The sequence below is a fragment of the Chiloscyllium punctatum genome, chromosome 31, assembly GCF_047496795.1.
Source record: "Chiloscyllium punctatum isolate Juve2018m chromosome 31, sChiPun1.3, whole genome shotgun sequence".
NCBI classification, from domain to species: Eukaryota; Metazoa; Chordata; class Chondrichthyes; order Orectolobiformes; family Hemiscylliidae; genus Chiloscyllium; species Chiloscyllium punctatum.
Genome location: NC_092769.1, coordinates 33,457,960 through 33,483,766, shown reverse-complemented (window position 1 = coordinate 33,483,766; position 25,807 = coordinate 33,457,960). Strand labels below are relative to the sequence as shown.

The window sequence follows — 25,807 nt, the reverse complement described above, 5'->3', positions numbered from 1 at the left end:
CTGTGGAAGGCCACATCGGTCTGTACAGCCAACTCCAGACTCCCTCACCCCCACTGAGAGTGGGAGAGAGTCAGCCTCATCTGTGAGCCACTGCCAAAGAGATGATGAGATAGGAAGGTTGAATCCCCTCACAATTATCCCAGTGTCTTTTTTACAAATTCAAACAATTCCCTGTTGATGCAGTGTTTAATAATGTGATATCATTCAGTATCTCTCCATGTGGTATCCCTCGCTGTGTCGGTCTATTTACTGCCTCTGTCAGCATTTCTCCCTCTTACAGATGGTCTGTGATCCTGAGTCAACAGAATTGTCCACTCCAGAGCGATGCAGCAGCACAGGCAAGGGATGGAGACTGGGATTGTCGAGATCTCTGCTGGACTCAGTGCCACTCTGCATGTGTTATCCTCATTGCATCAGTCTAATTTCCCATTCTGTCTATTTCTGTCTCATGCAGGTAATCAGGATGTTCCTAACTCCTTTCTCATCCATCACCTCATGGAAACTGGTTGGTCAGCCAGAGAGGGATGGAGAGGGAGATCTGGAGCCTTCAGTAATTCCTGCAGCTGGTAAGATCACTCACAGTAAACAGTACAGGGTGAGGTAGACCAGGAAGACAGGACAGAGATACAGAGCTGGGCAAGGAACAGCAACATTCTAGACTTCATTCTCACCATCTTGTGAGGGTCCTGCTTTCACCTCTTCTGTACTGGTCCTCAATGCGACAGCACAGGGGATCGCAGGAATCAATCCTGGCCCATGCTGTGTTCGTGATCTCTGTAACATCCTCCAGTCCCGATAATCCTTCCTCTGTTTGGAATCTCCTCTAGTCCACATCATTCTCTCTGTCTCTGTCTCTGTCTCTGTCAGGTTCTCCAGTCCCTAACACCCTAATCCCTAACCTTCTCCAGTAGGTACTAAATTCCTTCATCCCTGTAAACCCTGACAGTCCTGTCTATCCCTGTAAGCTCCTCCCACCAATACCACCCTCCATCTCAATGTATTTGTCTTTAACCTCTCCATCCGTCCCTACCTATGTAATCTTCTCCAGCTCCGACAACCCTTCCTTCGCTGTGAAAAATTTGTAAACTCCTTATCCTTCTCCAATTGTTTGATCTTTATCTTGTAAAATTTCATCCTCATTCCCGACACCATACCCCTCCCGACCACAGGAACCTCTTTCAGTTTGTGCAACCCTCCCCATCTGTGTAACTGTCTCCATCCCAGCAACCTGGCATTCTCCATTGCCTTCCTATCTATGTAGCCTCCAGAGCCTAGAAGCCTTCTTATATCTGTAAATGTCTTCAATCACAACAACCTTCCATATCTCTGTTAGTATGCACAATAATCTCCTAGATGAAACAGCCCCCTGTCTATGCCTCTCAGTCTGCCTGCCTCTTCCTAACTCCATCCCTATCCCTATCTCCAGAATCTAATCCAGCTCCCTCGATCTCTGTAAATTCCTTTGTCCTACTGACATTCTTGACCAGATGTAACTCTGTTTTACTCTAACATCCTCGAGTCCCTGTAAGCCTCCCTATCTCTGTAACCTCTACCCATCTGTTCAACCCCCCACTACTGAGGAATGTCTCCCTGTATTCACAATAAGGCAGATGGAATGACAGGGAACAGATATGATGGAACTGTCGTTACGGAGATGTAGCTGCAGAATGATCATCGCTGGGAAGGGAATACGAATGGTTGTTGGGATCGAGTTATAGAGTCAGAGAGATGTGCAGCATGGAAACCGACCCTTCGGTCCAACCCATCCATGCTGAGCAGATATTCCAACCCAATCTCGTTCCAATAGGCAGACTAGGCAACAAACCAACAAGTTGTGAAGGAAGGATGAGGTTAATGCATTAATGAGACAGTCATGTAGATCTGAATATCAAAAGTGGAGCTGAGAATAAGCAAGCAGCAGCAACCATTAGCAGGAATTCTTTTGTAGGCACCAAACAGTGATGGGAATGTCAATATGGTTACAGTCAGGACACTGAATGTACTTATGGCAAGGGCAGTACAGTAACTGTGTGACAGTGGTCTCTATGCCAACGAGCGTGTTGGATTTAATTTGTTGGTGTGAATATAAATGGCAGAATTGTAAGGGTGTAGGAGGGGTGTAGTGGTATAGGGGATATGGTGTATTTGAATGATCAGAAGCCTTTATGCAAGTTTTAACAGGGAAAAGAACGGACAAAGGAAGCACATGGTGAGGGGAAGAAACTGACAGGACGGTGTACCACACAGTTACGGCCTTTGCTGTTTGAATTCATGTATCGCTGGATATCGGAGTGCATTTATCGGATTTAAAGTTTACTGCAGATTATATCTGCAATAAATGCTTCTGCTTGTGAATCCTATCAGATCGAATGGATTGGTTGGAGAGACAGTTTAAGACAATACAGAATTGGTAACAGCAACAGTATGTGATGGATGGCAGTTATAGGAAGGGGGACAGTCTCAGATAGAGTTACATAGATGGGTTAACTCCAAAAAAGGCAAGAGAGTTAAGTAGCTAGTGCAGGAGCCTTCTGTGGCTCTCCCCATTTTAAGCAAATATGCTATTTTGGAAAATGTAGCGGGTGATGGATTCACACGGGAACGTTGCACAAACAGGCAAGTTTGTGGTATGGAGACTGGCTCTAATGCAACAGGGGATACGCCGGATTCCACGAAGTCAATTGTCTTAGGGGACTCGCTAGTCTGAGGTACAGACAGACGGTTCTGTGGCCAGCAGAGAAATAAGCAGATTAGTGTGTTGCTTCCCTGGTGCCAGGATCAAGGATATCTCAGAAAGGATGCAGAATGTTCTCATGGGGAGAGGGGCCAGCAAGAGGTCATTGTCCAAATTGTAACCAACGACATAAGAAGGGAAAACGTTTGAGATTATGGACGGAGATTGCAGGGTGATAGGCAGAAATTTATAAAAGAGGATCTTGAGAGTAATAATATCTGTATTACTCCCGGCGCTATGAGCTAGTGAGGACGGGAATAGAGGGATAGAGCAGATGAATACATGGCTTTGGAGCTGGTGTATGGGAGAAGTATTCACGTTTTTGGATCACTGGAATCTCTTTTGGGGTAGAAGGAACCTGTACCAGAAGGACGGATTGCACCTAAATTGGAAGGGGGCGAATATACTGGCAGGAAGATTTGCCACAGCTGCTCGGGAGGTTTTAAACTAGTTTGGACGGGGAGGGGGGGGGGGGGGGAGCTGGGGGCAGGGAGATAGTGAGGAAATAGATCAATCTGAGATTGGTAAACTGAGATCAGAAACGAGTCAAACAGTCAGGACCGGCAGGGACAAGGTAGGACTAATAAAGTAAACTGCATTTATTTCAATGCAAAGGGGCCGAATCGGGAAGGCAGATGAACGCAGGGCATGGTTAGGAATATGGGACTGGGATATCATAGCAGTTACAGAAACATGGCTCAGGGATCGGCAGGACTGGCAGATAATGTTCCAGGTTACAAATTCTACAGGAAAGATAGAAAGGAAGGCAGGACAGGAGGGGGAATGGAGTTTTTGATTAGGGATAGCATTACAGGGGTACTGAGGGAGGATATTCCTGGAAATACATCGAGGGAAGTTATTTGGGTAGAACCGAGAAATAAGAACGGGATGATCGCCTTATTGGGATTGTATTATAGACTACCTAATAGTCAGAGGGAAATTGAGAAACAAACTTGTGAGAAGATCTCAACTATCTGTAAGAAAGTAGGGTGATTATGGTAGGAGATTTTAACTTTCCAAACATAGACTGGGACTGCCGGAGCGTTAAGAGTCTAGATGGAGAGGAAGTTATTCAGTGTGTACAAGAAAATTTTCTGATTCAGTATGTGGATTAACCTACTAGAGAAGGTGCAAAACTTGACCCACTCTGGGGAAATAAGGCAGGGCAGGTGACTGAGGTGTCAGTGGAGGTGCACTTTGGGGCCAGCTACCATAATACCATTAGATCTTAAATAATTATGGAAATGGATAGACCAGATCTTAAAGTTGACGTTATAAATTGGAGAAAGGCCAATTTTGACAGTATTTGGCAAGAACTTTCAAAACCTGATTGGGGGCAGATGTTCACAGGTAAATGGACGGCTGGAAAATGGGAAGCCTTCAGAAACGAGATAACAAGAATCCAAAGCAAGTATATTCCTGTTGGGATGAAAAGAAAGGCTGGTAGTATAGGGATTGCTGACTAACTAAACGGTTTGATTCATAAAAAGAAGGAAGCATGTGTCAGGTATAGACAGGATAGATCGAGTGAATCCTTCAAAGAGTATAAAGGCAGTAAAGGTATACTTAAGAGGGAAATCAGGAGGGCAAAAAGGGGACATGAGATAGCTTTAGCAAGTAGAATTATGGAGACTGCAAAGGGTTTTTACAAATACATTAAGGACAAAATCATAACTAGGGAGAGAATAGAACCCCTCAAAGATCAGCAAGGCAGCCCTTGTGTGGAGCTGCAGGAAATGGGGGAGATACTAAACGAGTATTTTGTATCAGTATTTACTGTGGAAACGGATATGGAAGGTATAGAATGTCAGGAAATAGATGGTTACACGTTGAAAAATGTCCATATTCCAGAGGAGGAAGTGCTGGATGTCTTGAAACGTGTAAAAGTGGATAAATCCCCAGGACCCGAACAGGTGTACCATAGATCTCTGTGGGAAGCCAGAGAAGTGATTGCTGGGCTTCTTGCTGAGACATTTGTACCGTTGATAGTCACAGGAGAGGTGCCAGAAGACTGGAGTTTGGCAAACGTGGTGCCACTGTTTAAGAAGGGTGGTACAGACAAACCATGGAACTATAGGCCAGTGATCCTGACGTCAGTGGTGAGCAAGTTGCTGAAGGGAATCCTGAAGGACAGGATGCACATGGAGTTGGAAAGACAAGGACTGATTAGGGATAGTCAACATAGCTTTAACCGTGGGAAATCATATCTCACGATCTTGATTGAGTTTTTTGAAGAAGTAACGAAGAGGGCAGAGCAGTAGATGTGTTCTGTATGGACTTCAGTAACGCGTTCGACAAGATTCTCCATGGAAGACTGGTTAGCAAGTTTAGATCTCACGGAACACAGGGACAACTAGCCACTTGGATACAGAACTGGCTCAAAGGTTGAAGACAGAGGGTGGAGGTGGAGGGTTGTTTTTTAGACTGGAGGCCTGTGACCAGTGGAGTACCACAAGGATCAGTGCTGGTTCCTCAATTTTTTATCATTTACGTAAATGATTTGGATGTGAGCGTAAGAGGTATTGTTAGTAAGTTTGCAGATGACTACAAAATTGGAGGTGTAGTGGACAGCGAAGAGGTTTACCTCAGAGTACAACAGGATCTTGATCAGATGGGCCAATGGGCTGAGAAGTGGCAGGTGGAGTTTAATTGAAATAAATGCGAGGTGCTGCATTTTGGGAAAGCAAATTTTAGCAGGACTTCAACATTTAATGGCAATGTCCTGGGTGTGTTGCTGAACAAAGAGACCTTGGCGTGCACGTTCATTGGTCCTTGAAAGTGGAGTCGCTGGTAGGTAGGATAGTTAAGGTGGTGTTTGGTTTGCTTTCCTTTAATGGTCAGAGTATTGAGTTTTGGAGTTGGGAGGTCATGTTGCGGTTGTACGGGACACTGGTTAGGCCACTGTTGGAATATTGCATGGAATTCAGGTCTCCTTCCTATCGGAAATATGTTGTGAAAATTGAAAGGGTTCAGGAAAGATTTACAAGGATGTTGACAGAGTGGGAGAATTTGAGGTATAAGGAGAGGTTGTACAGGCTGGGGCTGTTTTCCCTTGAGCGTTGGAGGCTGAGAGGTGACCTTCTCGAGATGTACAAAATTGTGAAGGGCATGGAGAGGATAAATAGAGAAAGTCTTTTCCCTGGTGTCGGGGAGTCCAGAACTAAAGGGCATAGGTTTAGGCTGAGAAGTGAAGGATGTTGGGTGGCACAGTGGTTAGCAATGCTACCTCCCAATGCCATGAGACTCAGGTTCAATTCCCGCCTCAGGCTGTGTGGACTTTGCACATTCTCCCTATGTCTGCATGGGTTTCCTCCCACAATCCAAACTTGTGCAGGCTAGGTGAATTGGCTATGCTAAATTGCCTGTACTGTTAGGTGCAGGGGGAAGGATCTGGGTGGTTTGCGCTTTGGTGGGTCGCTGTGGACTTGTTTCTACACTTTTAGAAATCAAAACGTGAAAGAGACCTAAGGGGCAACTTTTTCACACATACGGTGGTACGTGTATGGAACGAGCTGCCAGATAATGTGGTGGAGGCTGGTACAATTGCAGCATCCCCCTGTCTGCGTGGGTTTCCTCCGGGTGCTCCGGTTTCCTCCCACAGTCGAAAGATGTGCAGGACAGGTGAATTGGCCACGCTAAATTGCCCGTAGTGTTAGGTAAGGGGTAGATATAGATGTAGGGGTATGGGTGGGTTATGCTTCGGTGGGGCAGTGTGGACTTGTTGGGCCGAAGGGCCTGTTTCCACACTGTAAGTAATCTAATCTAATCTAATCTAATTTAAAAGACATTTGGATGGTTACATGAATTGGAAGGGTTTGGAGGGATATGGGTCGGATGCGGGCAGGTGGGAATAGATTGGGTTGGGATATCTGCTAGACATGGACGGGTTGGACTGAAAGGTCTGTTTCCATGCTGTACATCTCTATGCCTCGATAACTCACAGAGTGAGTTTGTAAATGCAATTAGTGTGAATGGTATTTGGAGCAATACATGTAATTGGAAAGTTAAAGTTAGGTTGGAGTTTGTTTAAAGGGATTGGAATATAGAGGTAAAGACATCATGAAGCAGTTGCATAGAGTGTTGGTGAGAGTGTACCTGAGGTATTGAGTGCAGTGTCGGTGACCTAATCTAAGAAAGATTACACTGATCACAGAGGACGTGCAATGGACATTCTCCAGATTAATTCCTGAGATGACAAGATTTTCTGATGGGGAGATTTGTCCTGCGACCTCTCCAGTTTCAAAGAATGAGAGGTGATCACAGTGAAATTTCAAAAATCTATGATTCATGTGATGAGGTGGAAATAAACAGGATGTTTCTCTAGCTGTCTACTCTATATTTAAGGCAAATGATGACAGGATAAGGGATATGCCATTTAAGACCATAATAAGGCGGAAATACTTCCCTTGGAGGGGACTGACTAACACAGGGGCATGGAAGCCTGTTGGCAGGGCAAGATTAAGGAGAATCCCCAGATATTCTTCACGTATATCAAGTGTAACAGAACAACCAGGGAACATGTCGGGCCTATTAGTGACTTGGCAAGTTGTATCCAAACTCAACTTCATGGTAGAAGGCTGTTTATGTGACTGGAGCCCAATTTCCCCGGTGTACCCGGTAGAGATCAGTGCTGTGTTCCGTATTATTTGTGGTATTCATAAGTGATGTGAATGTGAAGTGGGTAGGGGGAGTGTGATAAGTAAGTTTGTGTTTGACACAAAGATTGGCCGGGTGGTTGGCAGTGAGGAGGGAGATCTTATATTACAGGAAGATACAGATAGAATGGTCAGATGGACAGAACAATGGCAAATGGAATGTAACCCTGATAAATATGAGGTAATACACTTTGGAAGAAGGAACCAGACAGGGGAGGAAACAAAGAATGGCATCACACTAGGAAGCTCAGAGCGTGCTTCTCCACACATCCCTGAATGTGACTGGATATGATAATTGATGAGTTCAGCATGACTGTAGATAAAGCCTTTATTCATTGACCCAAAGATTATCCGAGTTCTACATAGCACTTTGGTAAGGCCAAATGAAATATTGTGTGCAGTTCTAGGAGCTGCGTTACAGGAAGGATGTGATTGTACTGGATGAGGTGCAGAAGAGATTCACCAGGATGTTCCCTGGGATGGACCATGTGAGCTGTGGAGAGAGGCTGGGTAAGCTTGAATTATTTATTTAGGAGCAGAGGAAGTTGAGTGGGTAACTAATTCAGGTTTAAGATTACAAGGGGCATGGACAGGGTGAATAGACAACAGCTGTTCTTTTTAGTCAAAGTTTCAGATTCCTTACAGAGTAAAACCAGGGAATGGAGAATGGAGAACAGAGAAACATGACACAGCTACTTCACTTCTGCCTTCACAGAAAAATACATAAACAAAGCCTTCCCAGCAATAGGAGAAAACCTGAGTCTGAGGAGGAAATGATGTGGAATGAAACTAGTAAATAAACTAATTTGGAGAAATTATTGGAACTGAAAATAATGGGCATAGAAAAAAAAACAACACAGCTTGATGAAATGGGAAGCATTTGAGAAACTCACTGGTAGATTAATTAAAGAAAATACAATAGAGGCATTGAACTTGGATTTTCAGCAAGAATTTTAATAGAGTCCCAAGCCTAGTGTGCAAAGTAAAAGCACATGGGATAGGGGGTAATATATGAACATGGCGTTAAAATGGGAGTGTTGACAGGAAACAATGAGGAGGAATAAATGGATGGTTTTCAGTTTGGAAGGCTCATGAGGCATCGCAATGATTGGTGCCGGGGCACCAGATATTCACAATACATCTCAAACATCTCGTTGAGGGAATCAAATGCAAAGTTTCCAAGTCTGCTGACGGAACTAGGATTTTGAAAGTGAGGAGAATGAGAATAAAACTTAAAGGAGATTGAAACAAACGGAGTGAATGATTAAATATGTGGCAGATGAAGAGCAGTGTGGATAGATGTGATGTTGTCTACTTTGTTGTGAAACACTAAAATTCCAGCCAACCATTGGAAAAGGGAGTGGTTGAGAAATGTCGATCTATGAAGGGAACTGTACTTTTCTTCTGTTATTGTTTAGACAGACATCTGAGTTCCATGCAGAGCAGTGAGTTCTGAAGACAGAAGCCAATACAGGGAATACATTGGCACACAAACCAGTTTACACAGACCCACCAAGTGGGGAGCTGTAACATTGAAAAGGATCTGGGATCTCCCTGTACACCAGTCACTGAAAGCAATATTGCAGGAGCAGAAAGCAGTCAGGAAGATAAATGGGTGTTGACCATCATTTCAGAGGGACTGGAGTCCAGGGGTAAGGGTGTCTCAGTGCAGCTGTACAGGCCCTTGGTGAGACCTCAACTCGAACATTGTGCAGTATTGTGTGCAGTTTTGGTCTCCGTACCTAATAAAGGACAAACCTGACATTGAGGGAGTGCAGCGAAGGATGACCAGACTGATCTCTGAGATGACAGACTTTTTGTGGAGCAGAGTTTGGGGCGACTGAGCCTGTATTCCATGGGGTTTAGGAAAATGAGTGGCGATCTCAGTGAGATATATAAAACACTGACAGGGTGAGGTCGATTGGAAGCAGTGATGATAATTCCCCTGGCTGGGAAGTCTAAAACAAGAGGCCACAGTATTAAATACAGATGGATCACATTGCACTTAGATACGAATAAATGTCTGCACTCAGAGACTGGTGAACCTGGGAATTCTCTCTCATATAAGGCTGTGGAAGACAAGGCACTAAAGACTAATAAGGATGTCTAGACACCAAAGGATGGGGGAGAGAGCAGGAGTATGGTGTAGAAATAAAGGGTCAGCCATCATTATATTGAATTGGATAGTAAACTCGACAGACCAAGGGGACGACCGCAGTTCCTATTTTATAGCTTCACAAGGTTAATCACATTAAGGGGTGTGTAAAGTGTGTGGGGAAAGTGCATTCAGGAGATGTTCAGACATTAACTAGAATGGGGCAGGCTCAATGGCCTATTACATTCCCGATGTTTCTGTGCGGTTTGTGGGAAAGCTCTGTAAATGTTGTCACAAGTTCGCAGATGTTTGGAACGACGTCTCTGCTGGCTCAACATGACTGTCTTTCCCGTTCCCTTTTCCATACCGAGGTTGGGGGCTGGATGTTCTGTCAGGTTTTATCCTTTTAGACTTTAGAGCAGTTTGATACAATAGAGTGTCTTGCTTGGCCTTTTCAGAGACCATTGAAGAGTGCATCACATGTCTGTGTGTCTGGAGTCACTTTTAGGCCAGAACAGGAAAGCACGGGAGATTCACTTCCTGAAAGTACATTGGGGAAGGAAATTGGTGTTTACAATCGACATTGACATCAAGGCCATTGTTACTGACACCAGATTTGAGATCTCGATATTTTATTAATTGTTTTTAATTTCCACCAGCTGCCAGAGCATTAGCCTGGTCTGGATTATTCATCCAGTGACTTTTCCAAAACACACCATCTCCACATGGGGACCGATCGGAAACCACACTGAGCAAGTTTATGTCTGTGCTGCTTGACAGCTCTATCAAAACGAACTCCCAATTTGACTATCATGATGAGACTGAGAGGGTTGTAATTGTCCAGATTGTAATTATTCCCAGACACTGAGTAATTTTCCACATTGCTAGGGAGATGTCAGAGTTGTAGCTGGAAGGAAACCGCTTCCCCAGGGGCACGGCTTGTTGTACAGCACAAGTCTTCAGTCCTATTGCAGGAATGGGGTCAGGACTCATTGCATTTGCCTCTCTACTGTGTTCAGCTTTTTCTTCATGGCACGTGCAGCGAATTGAATTGGTTGAAGACTGATCTGTGATCCTGTGGGCATCATGATGACGGTGAATTGAATCATTGACTCAACACCCCTGGCTGAGGATGGTACAGATACTATTTCCTTGTTTTTTACACTGATGTGCAGAGCTGATCCATTGATAGAATGGGAATAATTGTGGAGCCCTCTCTAACAGTTAGTTGTTTAATCGACTATCACGATTTTTGGCCGAATGTGGCAGGCTGCAGAGGTTTCATCGGGGTGTATTGACCTTGTGACAATTTCTCTCTCTCGATCATGTGATTTGGTTTTATTTGATTTGATAGGATCCATTGTCGCATGTATCTAAGTAGAGTGAAACTCTTTGTTTATACACAGTTCTGGCAGATCATAGTGAGAGTTGGAGCTGCCTTTTTTTAGAGACATGGAGTGGCCGAAAATTAAAAGTCTACTTCAGCTGTCTGTTTCTGAAGAGCCACAAAATAGACAGAAATTAAAATAGATTGCTTCAGCATCAGTGAAAAAAGGGCCTTTTAAAAGGGAATTATTCCAAAGCAAAAGAAAGGATAATCTGATTCGCAAGATTCTGAAACATGCCAATATAGTGGTAAAGAAGGTTCTTTTTTAAAAAAAAAATGATGATTTGTAACAGAACACAGATGAAAAAATGAAATTGTAGCACAAAAACTTTGAAGAATCACTACAAAAAGTAACTTATTCTGATCTCAGTAAGGATTATTTTCATCCACAAAAATAGCATCTCAAGTTATCTTTCAGAAGCTAGCTTTGCCTTTGAAACTGTTTACAATAGTAATAAGTTCTAGTTAAATATTTGGTAAATAATCATGGACACAGAATTCAACATAATAATAAAACCTTAAAGAGATGCCTGGCTTGTCTTGTCGAATTTGCGAAGAAAAAGGTTAACCGTGGAAATAATAATATTACGTATTTTGTATCAGAATCAGCTTTTTACTGGAAAATGTGATCACGGAATTTGATAAGAGATAGCCTGCCCATTGGAGAATAGAATTCATGCAATCCTTCAAGATAAACAATGAGGTATATGACTGAAAAGAGCAGAGCCCCGAACTTTGGAATGCATTAGAGAAAGATCCCAAGGCCTAGAGATAACAACAATCGTTAAACATCCGAAACAAATAAGAAACTTGGGCTGTCCCTGGGAGTGTCCAACAATGATAAGTTGTTTTACAAGATTGGTTCTGCAGAAGGGGAGTGGAGTGTACACTGACAAAGTTGTGTATGATCATTGCAACACAGAACGTATAAAAATACTGTCTTTTTACTGTAAACTCGAAGTGTGTCATTGATTTGCCGTCTGATCTGAGCTAAAGATTAAGGAAACGATTGTCTTCTCATGTCAAAGCCAGATTTGAGGAAGATCCTTTGTTATTCTCCCAGCATTAACCAGGTTTTGCTTGAATTAATGTCCATTCCGTGCCTGTGTCCTGTCTGCCTCCAGAGTCTTTGACCCTCGCTGGGGAATCTCGCTCCTATAATAAGCAAGGACATACAGATCATAGGGTAAAGGAAAAACTTAGACTGAGACATACAGGCTACACCAGAAAGGGTATGCTATAGGCAACATCAATGTGAGCAAGATCAGCATTATTTGAAGTTAGAGAATCCATTCCTCAGTTTAATAATGGGCTGGGAAGATGCTGTTCATGAGCCGCTGGTTTGTGTGTTCAAGATTCTGTATTGTCTCCATGATGGAAGAGATTGCAGGAGATCCAGGGTTCGATGGGTCTTTGATAATGTTGTCAGCCTTTCTACGGCAGTGAGCTGTGTCAATGGAGACAATGGATGGGACGTTGGTTTCCGTGATGGCATGGGCTGTGCACACAACCTTCTGTCATTTCACTTACTGTCCTGGGCAGGTCTGTGGCCACACCAGGTCATTATGCACCCAGATAGTTTGCTGTCAGTGGTGCATTTGTAGACATTGGTGAGGGTCCTTGTGGACATGTCAAATGTCCTGAGCAGCCAGAGAAAGAAGAGGCGTTGTTGTGCCATCTCGGCTATCACATCTACATGGGAGGTCGTTTATCTTCACTCCAAGCAACTTAATGCTTTCCACTCTTTCAACTTCAGTTCCATTGATGCAGATGGGGGCATGTTCTCCTCATTTCTTTCTGAAGTCATTGATCAGTTGGTTAGTTCTGCCGACGTTGAAAGAGAGGATGGTCTCAGTGCAGGGCTTCACCAAGTCCTCTATTTCCGTTCTGTATTTTGACTTGTTATCATTAAATACCTGTTCTACTATGATGGTGTCATCAGTGAACATGTAGATGGCATTCGTTCAAAATTTTGCAACACAGTCGTGGGTGTACAGGGGTATAGTAGGGGGCTGAGGACACATCCTTTGGGATTTCAGTGTTGAATGTTATCATGGAAGAGAAACACTTACCTATTTTCACTGATTGTGTACTGTGGGTCAGAAAGCTGAGGATCCAATTTCAGAGGGCTGAGCCAAGACTAAGGTCAGGGAGTTTGGTGATCAGTCTGAAGGAATAATGGTGTTGAAGGTGAACCTATAGTCAATGATCAGGAATCTGATGTGGGTGCCCTTGTTGTCCACATGTTCCAGGGATATGGCACCCGCTATGGACCCATTCCACTGGTAGGAAAATTGTAGGGGATCGAGGCAGGCTGGGAGACTGGAACTGATGTGGGCCATGACTAGACTCTCGACGCATTTCACTCCCCTCAGTCTCCTGCGCTCTAAAGAGGAATGTCCCAGCTTATCCAACCTCTCCCTATGACTCAGACCCTTGAGTCCTGGCAACATCCTTGTAAAGTTTAAGTTTAATACCATCCTTCCTACAGCAAGGTGACCAAAACTGAACACAATGCTGTACTTGGACATATGGACATATTTGGAACTGCAGGTTTTACTCTGCTGCCAATTATTATGCTGCTGTGATATTGCTTTTTATTGTTATTCTGAAATCTTATTATTCATTGAATCCTCTGACGGTAATCCCCTCCAGTTAACGTTCTCCTGACTGCGTGAATTTGAATCAATCTATTTTGTTTGGACTGATATTTTGAGGCCGCTGTATATCAGAGAACAGGAAGAGATGATGGATGACTGTGCAGTGTGTGTCCTTTACTGGACCAGCTTGTCTCTCCGGCACCTGAAGCTTTTATTGTGGACCAGAGTACCTCAGAATCGTTACATGACAGAAGGAAGCTATTTAGCTCATTGTAGGTCCATGCACATAGAACATTACAGCTCAGTACCCACAACATCCTTCAGCACTGCCGACAGATCCACCGACCTTACTGACAACCGTAAATTTACTAACTCATCCTTCTATACCCTCATTTAGGTCATTTTCAAAAGGACAAACAACAGTCACTCTAAAGCAGATCCTTGCAGTATACCACTAGTGACTGAAATCCAGGATGAACATTCCCCATCAACTACCACCTTCTGACTGCTTTCAGCTAGCCGATTTGTGATCCAAACGCTAAATCACCCACAATTCCACGTCTCCATATTTTCTGGGAGATAGTAAGGACTGCAGATGTTTGAGATCAGGGTCGAGAGTGTGGCGCTGGAAACGCACAGCAGGTCAGGCAACATCCGAGGAGCGAGGAGAAAATGAAGACTGCAGATGCTGCAGACCATAAAACTGATTCTCGATGAAGGGCTTACAAGAGAAACATCAACTTGCATGCATCTTGGACGCTGCCTCATCTGTTCTGCTTTTCCAACACCACACTCTCCATATTTTCTTCAATAGCCGACCATGGGGGACCTTATCAAACGCTTCACTGAAATTCACATACCTCACTTTACTCTTATCCACCTGTTTGGTCACCTTCTCAATGAACTCGGTAAGATTTGTGAGGCATGACATACCCTTCACAAAACCTTGTTGACTATTCCGAATCAAATGTTTCCTTTCCAGATGATAGTAAATCCTATCTCTTATAATCCTTTCCAACACTTTACCCACAACCAAAGTAAGACAGGTATATAATTACCAGGGTTGTCTCTTCTCCATTTCTTGAACAAAGGGACAACATTTGCTGTCCTCCAGTCTTCTGGCACTCTTCCTGTAGACAATGGCGATGTAAAAATCCGAACAGTTGGTTGCGTAAACTCCTCCCTAACTTCTCAGAGAATCCTAGGATAAATCCCATCTGGCCCAGGGGACATATCTATTTTCACACTCTCCAGAACTGCTAACATCTCGACGTTACGAACTTCAATCCCGTCTAGACTAATAGCCTGTTTCTCAGTATTGGCCTTGACAGCATTTTCTTTTTCCAATGTGAATCCTGATTCAAATATTAATTTACAGCCTGTCCTATCTCCTCAGACTCCACACACAACTTAACACTACTGTGTTTGATTGTCACTAATCTTCATTTGGTGATTCTTTTATTCGTGACATGCTGATAGAAAGCTTGAGGGTTTTCCACGATCCTACTTGCCAAAGACTTGTCATGCTCTATCCTGGCTATTCTTAGCTTTTTTAAAAAGTCCTTCCAGGCTAACTTGTAACTCTCAAGCATCTGAACTGAGCCTTCATGTTTCATCTTTACATAAGCCACCTTCTTCCTCTTGACAAGAGATTCAACTGCTTCAGTAAACCACAGCAGCCTCACTCAACCATTTTCTCCTTTCCTGGCAGGTATAAAATTATCAAGGTCACACAGTAGCTGTTGTTTGAAAAAGCTCCACACTTAAATTGTACCTATCCTCTGCAGTTTCCTTCCCCATCCTATGCATCCTAAAACCTTTCCTAATCGCATCATAATTACCTTTCCCCCAGCTATAACTCTTGTCCTGCAGTATACACCTGTCCCTTTCCATCGCTAAGGTAAACATAACTGAATTGTAGTCACTATCAGCAAAGTGTTCACCTACCTCCAAATCTAACACCTGGTCTGGTTCATTACTCAGTACCAAAGCCAATTTGGCCTCGGCCCTTGTTGGCCTATCAACATAATGTGTCAGGAAACCATTCTGCACACATTGGACAACCACTGACCCATATAAAGTATTTCTACTGTACCATTTCGAATCAATATTTGGAAAGTTAAATTCTTCCATAACAAATGCTCTGTTATTTTCGCTCCTATTCAGTATCATCTTTTTAATCCTTTCCTCTACATCTCTGGAACATTTCAGACGGCAATAGAGAACTTTCAGCAGAGTGACCTCTCCGTTTTTGTTTCTAACCTCTTACCATACGACCTCACTAGACGAGTCCTTATCAAGCATCCTTTATACCAACGTAATGCTGTCTTTGAATATCAATGCCACGCTAACCTCCCCCACCCCAACCACCACCCCCTCCCCACTGTTAGTACTTTCCTTTTTTTCAATGTAGCATCTAAACCTCGGACCCTACAACGATCAGTCCTGTCCCTGCTCTATCCATTTCTCAAAAATGGCCAAAACATCAAGCTGTACAACAGCACAATTTGGAAACAGGGATGTTAAACGAGGGTGAGTTGGATAGATCAGAAGACAGCATGAGGGGAGATAGACAGGAACGAACAGAAAATGGAAGTTTTATTTAGAAATTCTCACGGACTGCAAGGCCTTTATCTATTGTCATACCGTTTGAGCACTGTGCGGATACTGGCTGTGGTCCCAGAGCATTTATCGCCAATAATATCACAGAGCTGAGTTGCTGACAGTTAAACAGAGTCCAAAAGGCCAAGTGATTTTTTTTATTTTTCTACAGTGAGAAGGTGGTTTAATTTAAATAGACTGGGTGAACAGCAGCAGGAACTGAGAACCCCCTCAATACTGAGATAATGCGCCAGAGAATCTGAATGAGGTGGATCACTGACAGAGGGGTAATCAGCATCTCAGCTGTGGGCCAAATAATGATTGAGAAAGATTGCACACCACTTCCGTGGTTTTCTAATGCACATTTCAATTTATGTAGCTCAATATCACGAGTGTATCTTATTTCTTCGTACTTCCCAAAGTTTAGTACGGACGGAAAATCATTTTGTCCCCGTATTTTGTGTTCAATAAACAGAACTAATACGGTGATAAAGTCCATGTTTTTTTAAACTTGGTTTACATGATTGGACCCATCAGTGGGTCAGCAGGTTGGAGGAATTATTGAAGGCCTTCCAGCACTCAGGTAGCTGAACGGCCTCTTCCCAGTGTGGACCCGCCAGTGCTTCAGCAGGGAGGAATTGCTGAAGGCCTTCCCACACTTGGGGGAGAGGCCTTTCAGCTGTCCCAAGTGCAGGATGGCCTTCAGCATTTCCTCCACCCTGAAGCACTGGTGGGTCCACACTGTGGAAGACTTAACAGACTCTGAGAACGTTCCTCTCACTCCACGCTACTCCCCATTTCGATTGAGAGAGAGAGAACCAGTCTTTAACTAAACTCTTCCAACATTTACACAGTGCATTTGGTGTGTGATCATACTTCACGTTATCCACCATCGCGACAGGAGCCACAATACCTTCATTCTAAAACAGATAACCATTCCCACCAGCTTCTGATCCCCACAGAGAACATGGGTCTGTCTTCCTGGAGATGGAAGATGCCTCATTGAGGCTTGGCACAAAACATTTGGCTTCCTTCCTCACTGCCGGCAAAAAACGTTAAAGAATCATTTGTTCCACAGGCAATGGAGCCACGAGGAACATTGTGAGCAGTCTATGAGTGCAGTCTCTGCTCCATTCGTTTTCCAGGTTGGAGCATCAATGACACCCTCCTATTCCTGTGTAAGTGTCTCGAGGGGTGAATGGTCTCCTCCTGGTTCCATAGAACAGATTTAGGGGTCTTACTGGACTCTGCCTGTTCCTGTTTAACAGTTCAATGTGCTGACCAGATGCCTCCTCTTCCTGTGGAACAGGCAGGAGGATTGAATGGGCTGTCCCTCTTCTTGATCAGTCATTTCGATGGGCTGAATAGTTTCCACATATCCGGATGTAACCAGCTTGAGGTGCTGAATGAGCTCCTCTTTTAATTGTGGAAATGTGCAGTGCCTGGCCTTTCTGTTACATGAAAGTTACTGGCACTTTAACAGCATGAACGTGAATGTTGTTTGGGTCTTGCTGAATATGGACACAGACCGGTTCAGGAGCTGAGTGGGGACAAAATGTTCTGAATATTATGTGATCTTCAGTGATCACTCCGCTTCTGATCTTGGGATAGATGGGGGGCGCCGGGAATGGGGGCACATAGACGATGACGAAGGAGCTGAAGATGTTTGTGCTGAGAAAGTTAATCTGAGGATCTCCTGAAGAGATGTCCCGGGACTGAGAGGATTGTCGGCCACCGACCACAAACATCTTCCTTTGTGCTCTGAAAGACCCCAACCAGTGAGGAGGTTAGACCTGATTCTCATTAAGCTCAAAAAACTAGGTGGTCCCGATGACATCCTCAGTCAACTACTGCCTTGATATCAAGGCCATTCACTCTTTCTTGAGCCCCTGTGTTCACCTCTTGTTCAAATCAATAGGTGACGGTGTATGTGCAGAGTGTTTTCCTCTCACAGAGGGTACTCAATGTCAGGAATTATCTGGACTAGAGAGTTAGGGGAGCTACATCGCTGAAAGTATTTATAGAGGTAGTACATGAATCGTTGACCTGTCAGAGAGCTGAGGACTGTGAAGAACTGGGCATTAAGGAGGAGTTAATGCTAACAGTAGATCAGCCATGATCGTATACAATGACTTGATCGTCCGAATTACCTATTCCTGTTCCTTATGTTTTCATTTTCTGTAATTTCAAAGTAAACGTCTGTAATTTTCCTGGATGTACTGTTATTGTATGTTGTAATCAGAGCTAGCAAAGCATTATTGTGAGTGAGGTATGGAGCTTTATTCATAACGAATCCTGGTCTAGACCAAGACCAATAAATGAAGCCCAAGTTGCAGTGAGGGAGCACTCTGTAAACAGACCAGTGGCGTCTTTCAAAACCAACCTGGATTTCCAAATAACATTTTCCAATCTGTGCGTGACAGTTGTGAGGGATTATTTGAGATCCTGTGTTACTGTGGACCAGGTATTTGGAGCAAGTGGCCCCCATCTGCACCTTGCAGGAGCTGTGAGAGGCTGAATGCACCATAGTAACCCGGGACTGTGGAGCAAGAGTGGGTCATCAGACACTTTGTCATGGCTCTACCATGCACTATGATCTGATTAAGGTCTCAGTAGCACTTTTCTATCAGTGTACCATTTCCCTACATTCATTTGTCTTTCAAATGTCTTACATAGATAATTCTGAACAAATGGAAATATCCAGGCATCACAATCTTCTGTGGAAGGGAATTCACACCTTAACAACCCTTTGTGAATCTCTTGTTCGTGTTCTGACGAATGTTGGAGGGTCACTCATGTCTTTTCCCACTCCTCTATTGGTGAAAGCAAATTTTAAATGTAACCAGTTGAGTGTTGTATCCAATGATATAGGTATCGGACTGGGTAATTTTCTGGAAAAATCAGAGACACAGAAAGTTGAACTGTGAACAAATGGTAAAATGATAGAGTGTCCCAAACATGTTTCTGACTTCGAACTTATTCTGCTCACACAAATGTCTGGGAAAGCGGATTTCTTCCCAGAACAGTTGGATTTGACTGAATTCCCTTTGTTTTGAGCTGTACAGAGATTCCTATGAATCCTCATCAGGAATCCTCCGCGAGTGGTAAAGATGACTCAGGATTTTTGTGCTCTTACACCTTGTTTTCAGGCAGAACAAAGTAAGAGAGAGAGAGAGAGAGAGACCAATTGGGTGCGGCTTCTGAAGCAAGTAATATTTTTCTCCGTCTCTGTGCGGAAAAATTCAAGAATATCAACTGAACACCAAACTGGACCATGTGCACTCTCCATGTACATTCTCTGGAATGGATGATATTAGACTGTATGCTGTATGCAGCATCATTGCTGTTGTTGTGAACAGTGCCTTTCATTAGCAAAAGAAAATAATGTGCCCGTTTTATGATTTGATGAGATGCTTATATGCATCTGAGTAATTTTTTAAAATGGGTCGGTATCTTCATAATATTTGTGTTAATACCAATGCATCTCATTCAAAAGGGTATTATCTAGCTTTCGTCTTCTTAACAAGAGAAAATATGTAGCCAGCTGAAAGACTTCTCTGAAAATCATGGTTCAGTAAGATTTTTCATCTAAGATCTAAACAGATAATCCCCGATAACAAAAGACCTTCATTTCAGGAATGAGTAAAGGAAAGCATCTTTAAACATCTTTGAAAGGAATTGTATCCGTTTTTTTTAGTTTAGAGGATCAGAACTGCACCCAATGTATCTGATGTGGTCTCAGCAATGCCCTGTACAGATACAGTGAAATATTCCTAATTAAACCCAATACCCGTTGCCACAAACAGCATCATTCTACTTACCTTCTGAATCACTTGCTGCATCTGCAGACAGACTTCATATGATTCATGTACCAAGATTATGAAAAACATCTGCATCACAGAGTTCTGCAATCTCTCTCCATTTAAATTGTTCCCGACTGCAATAGACAACTCACAATATATTATTTCTGCTGAGGGTACGCTCACTAACCTTCCCTGTCTACATCAAAATGCAGATTCACTCCCTCCATTTGAAGATCTATTGAATGATCATTTTGGTGTACGAGGTAGTTCAGCTTTGATCCATTCAGTCCCTTCATCGAGATATTTTACATAGATTATTGATCATTGATGACCCTACAGTGATCGCTGAGTCAAAACTAGTTACAGTTTTGTTTAAAAAGATCATATATCACTACTATCTACTTCCTGTTAGTGACAGCATCTCTGTTCCTGTGCAGCAGTTCAGGCGGGTTGAATGGCCTCGTCCTGGGCTGTGAAATGTACTCAACGAGCTGAATTACTTCATCCTATATTCCTGTGTAATTCTTTGGAGGGGCAGAATGGTCTCCTCCCGTCTAATTGTAACGATCCAGTCAGGCTGAATGGAATAGTCTGTAATCGCACTCAGTGGTGGATTGAGGGAACAACACATGGGGTAGGGACAGCAGTATATGTCTGTAACTGCATCGAGTGGTGGATTGAGGGAACAACACATGGGGTAGGGACAGCAGTATATCTCTGTAACGGCCGGGAGCGTGGATTGAGGGAACAACACATTGGAAAGGTGCAGCAGTTGGCCGTTTAGCGGCACCATTCAGAATGGTCATGGCTGATCCGAGTGTGTCTGACCATCCGTCTCCTGTCTGTTCCCAATAAACTTTGACTCTCCTGTCCAGCAAAGATCAGTCAAGCTCAAACTAAAATACCTGAATTTACCGAGTCTTCACTGCTCCCTGAGGATGAGGACACCACAGATCGCACAACAGTAAACGGAAAGGGACATCCTTCTTTCATTGTGGGATACATTTTTTTTAAAACTGTGTCAACCTGATATCAAATCACTGCCCCTTTTCAGATATAGTGGTACAATAGCTAGGAATAGACATTTACCATTCTGCCATCCAATCTTTTCCCACATTACCACTGACTGGTTCCAATCAAATATGCTGCTGCTGCTGTCTCAGGAAGAGAATACCAAATAGCATAACACCACACGAGCATTAAAAAAGGAGCAGAATTAGACCATTTGGCCTATCGAGTCTGATATACCTTAAAGTCATTTCTATAATGTTCCTCAACATCATTCTCTTACCTTCTCCCAGAATCCTTGATCTCCTTATAAATCAGAAACTAATTTATTTGTGTCTTAATGGCACTCATGTCTGTGTCTTAATGTGTACTTAAGTGTATGTTTGTCCATGGACTTGTTACTTTTCTATTTGTGTGACTAAGTCTGTCTGTCTTTATATCAGCCTGTGTGTTTCTGTCTGTGTTTGTGTCCATTTGTGTGTGACTGTTTATGTCTTTGTGTGCTTCTCCGTGTGTGCATGCTTATCTCCTTGTATGCATTGTGCATGTTAGTATATTGGGGTATTTACCAATACGTCTGTGTATTTCAATACCTGCATCTCTGTGCAATGGGGCATCTGTTCATCTGCGAGTGAGAGAGATGAGGTTGGAACTGACAGTAGGTTTGAATTGAGAATTGCTCTTTACTAAACACTGCTCCTTATTCGGTTGGTGGGACGTGGATGTTTCCGAATCTCCACCCAAGGCCTACTGGTCCTCTCCAGCTCTCTCCAGGTTCCTCCCACATATCAGGGTAGGGGTATGAGGGAACGGATATCGGGCACTCCCCCACCCGGCTTGGCCCGTTCTGTCCTATTCCAGGCTGGTTCTCCTGGAATGGGAGAAAGGGAGGGAATGAGTGAGGGTGGGAGTGGATGGCCCTTCTGTTAGTGCTGGACTAGGTGAGGTGTGACATGGAGCCGGAGGGAGTCTGTCCATAGTGTTGTATCCATGTAGTGCTATTAGTGTGTGGGGCTATTGCATCAGGGACAGGAAATGTGGGGGAGGGAAGGTGCTGAATTCAACAGTGAGAGTGGTCGTGCTTGAGCATTTTTGGAGTGTGAGTCTTGGTCGAGGGTAGGTGTTATAAGAGACATACAGTGAGTGTGAGGGAGCAGTGAGAATATACGGAGACACTTATCCTGACAGAGCGGAATGGATATTGATGCTTGTCCTATATTGCTGGACCTGTCTTCAGATCATCTCAGCATCGAGGTGAGCCTCCCCAAATGTCTTATCCAAGTCTATCACTAATAACGACACAGGCTCTGTCCCTCAGATTCCACAGAATGAGTTTGGGTGGGTCTTACAAATAGCAAGGAGAAACAAACTTGTTGTGTTATATATCTGAACCAAAACTGTCACGCAAATATTTTGCATCATATGCTCTGGAAATTATATATGCAACTATACTCAAAGGGAAGCTATCAATACTGATATTATCGCTGGGCTCTTAACCCAGAGATCCAGGTAATGTTCTGGGGACATGGTTTCAAATCCTGCCATGGCAGATTGTGGAATTTGAATTCAATATGTATCTGGGATCAAGGGTTTATGATGATCAGGAATCCATTCCTGATTGTTGGAAAAACTCATCTGGTTCACTAATGTCCTTTAGGGAAGGAAACGGCTGTTCTTATCTGGTCTGGCCTGTATGTCACTCCAGATCCAAGCCAACGCTGTTGACTCTTAACTGCCGTCTGGTATGGCCAGTAAATGCTGGTTATCGAGCTAAGCCCTCATCCTGTGAACGAGTAACAAATACTCGTGGATCCTGCAGTAATAATGGGTGGTATCAAGTTGCATCGAAACTGAGTTAACTAAGTGACTGCTAATGTTGTGAAAAATAAATTCCTTGAGTGTATATCAGGTAGGTTGGAGAGTATGTTGTGAACCAAACTAGAGAGCAGATTATTTCGGATTTGGTGTTGTGTGATACTGATTAAGGATGATCAGCCATGATCATATTGAATGGTGGTGCAGGCTCGAAGGGCAGAATGGCCTACTCCAGCACCTATTGTTTATTATCTATTGTGTGATCGGAAAGACTAATTACTAACCTTGCTCTGAAGCAGCTTTGGAGGAATAGTGACATTAATATGTTATATTTTACACGGCGTCTGCATTCAATGTGGAATGTGTGAACATTCTGGTCAAACATCATGGAAGCCCAGAGGTTAGAGGGTCAAGTTCACTCCAGTGAATTGGGAAAGAACAACATAACATTCAGTAGGAGAACAATGGTTGTTAGACCCATATAGTCTTACCGCACGGAGACAGGCCATTCAGCCCAAACTGGTCCATTCCGCACAAAATGTCCATTCACACTAACCCCATTTCCCTGTATCCTTCTAATCCTTTCCTACCTCTGTATTTGTCCAAATGTATTTTAAATTTTGTGAATGTACCCGCCTCAACTACTTCTGCTGTCAGCTCATCCCATATGCATACCACCCTGTGTGTAAAAGAAATTGCCCCTCAAGTTCCCTTTTACTCTTTCCCCTCTGACCTTAAATTTATGCCCTCTAGTCCGTGACTGTCCAATCCTGGGGAAAAAAGACTCTATCCATGCCTCCCGTGACCTTATACACTACTATCAGATCCCCCTCAGCCTCATACATTCTAAAGTAAAAACTCCTAGCTTATTCAACCTCTCACTATAACTCAGACCATTGAGTCTTGGCAACATTCTTCGTAAATTTCTTCTGCACTCTTTCCAGTTTAATAACATCCTTTCACGAGCAAAGTGAACAAACTTGAACATGACGCTACAAGTATGGACTCGCCAACATCTTGTATAACTGCAACATAACTCCCTAATTTCGATACTCAGTGCTCTAACTGATGAAGGGCAGTGAGTCAAAAGCCTTTTTCAGTGCCTTGTCTACCTGGGACTCCACTTACAGAAAATCGTGCACCTGAATTCCCAAGGTCACTCTGTTCCACTGCACTCCTTAAAGCCCTGTCATTCGCCATGAAACTCCAGCTTTCTAAAATGCAAGAACTTACACTTATCTGAATTAAACTCAAATTGCCATTTCTCTGCCCAATTCTCCACCTGATCAAGGTACTGCTGCAATTTCTGAGATTTCTGATAACCTTCCTCACTGTCCACGACACCATGTATTTTTTGGTCACCTTGAAACTTACAAATTATACCTGTACATTCTCATCTAAATCATAGACATGTGTAATATATGAATGTATGGTCCCAGCACCGACCCTGAGGCATTCCACTCGTCACAGGCCTCTAGTCTGACAAGCATCCTTCCACGATTACCCTCTTCTTCCTATCATCAAGCTAATTTTGGACCTAATTTGCCAACTCCCCCTCAATTCCATGTGAACTAACCTTCCAGAGCAGCGTACCATGTGGAACCTTATTGAAGGCCTTACTGAAATCTATATATACAGCCATGTCCTTGCCAAAGTTACTGCTCACTTCATCAATGCAGTCTAACAAACTTGTGAGCCATAATCCTCCATTCACAAGGCCCTGTCTTTCCAAATGCATGGATATCTTCTCCCTCAGAATCTTGTCAAATAACTTACCTGCTCCAGATTTTAGGTTTACTGGTCTATAGTTCCCCGGTTTTTATTTGTAGCCCTTCTTGAATAACAGCACAGCATTCACTCCCCTCCAGTCCTCCAGGACCTCACCGATTGATGACCGATGATGCAAAAGTACCAACCAGGGCCCCCGCTATTTCTTTCCTGTCCTCCTGCAGTGTTCCTGAATATATATGTTCAGGACCAGGTGATTGATAGAAATACTACAAAGTCTGAAAAATATGTCTATTTATTTCAGGTAAAACACCCAAGAGTGAGAAAGTGAGTTAACAATGATTATCATAATAAATTAAAGATTACACGAATCACAGGAAGTAACTTCAGAAGAATTCCAGACATTGTGGAATCCTGAGAATTCTCAGAAAATTAAGATCCAGAAAAGGAGGGCCATGAAACGGGTAAAGAAATCAAAAAGCGAACATGCATGCAGACAAACACGAACACAAAGACTGCATAAATCTATGATATATATTTCAAAGGAAAGCGAAAAGCAAAGTCAAATGTGGAAATCTGCAATCAGGAGAGACGAGCTTATTATGGATAACAGGGAAATGGCCAAGCAAATAACCAGTTACTTTCTATCTGTCTTCATGGAGGAAGATCCAGAAAATCACCCAGAAATACAACGTCATTATATAGGACTTGTGGATCGAAAGACATAAAGTCAATTTATATCAGTAACAAGGCTCTACTTGAACATGCAGCTGGATTGAGCATTGCTAACCTTGACAAACTAGATGTACTTCATATCAAAATCTTCAGAAATAAACCACTAATTGAAGTATTAATTGCACTGTCGATGACTGTGTTCTATTACTCAGTGCATTCTGCATAGTCTGGAACCAAGCACTATGGATGTACGGTAGTGATCCCAGCATCTACAAAGGGAAGAAGAGATAGTGTGGAGAACTACAGACCAATTAACTTGACATTGTGGGGAAACTGTTGGAGTCTATTATATAGGATGTGATATTCGTTATTTAGAAATTAACAGCAACATTGGAAAGAATCAGTATGTATTTCTGAAAGGGAAATTATACTTGACAATCTTTGGAATTGTTTGAAGTTGATTCTTACAGCATAGATAATGGGGAACCAGTACAATTGGCACATTTTAGATTATCAGAAGGCTTTCTATAAGAACTCACACAATGAGTTCATAACTGCAATGAATGTGAAGGGTATTTGGAGGAATATATGCAAGTGGTAAGTTAAAGTTTGGATTGCATTGCTTTAAGGGAGGCAGAATATAGATGGAAAGACATGTTGAAGCAGTTTAACAGCATGTTGGTGAGACTGTACCTGGAATATTGTG

General features: G+C 43.1%; 1 long non-coding RNA gene across 1 annotated transcript; it reads left to right on the top strand.

Moving 5' to 3' along the window:
- On the top strand, positions 1 to 25,548 carry LOC140456935 (uncharacterized). Its single transcript, XR_011953231.1, has 2 exons — positions 1 to 566; positions 24,731 to 25,548. It is a non-coding gene; the product is annotated as an uncharacterized lncRNA (long non-coding RNA).
- The last annotated feature ends 259 nt before the right edge of the window (positions 25,549 to 25,807 follow it).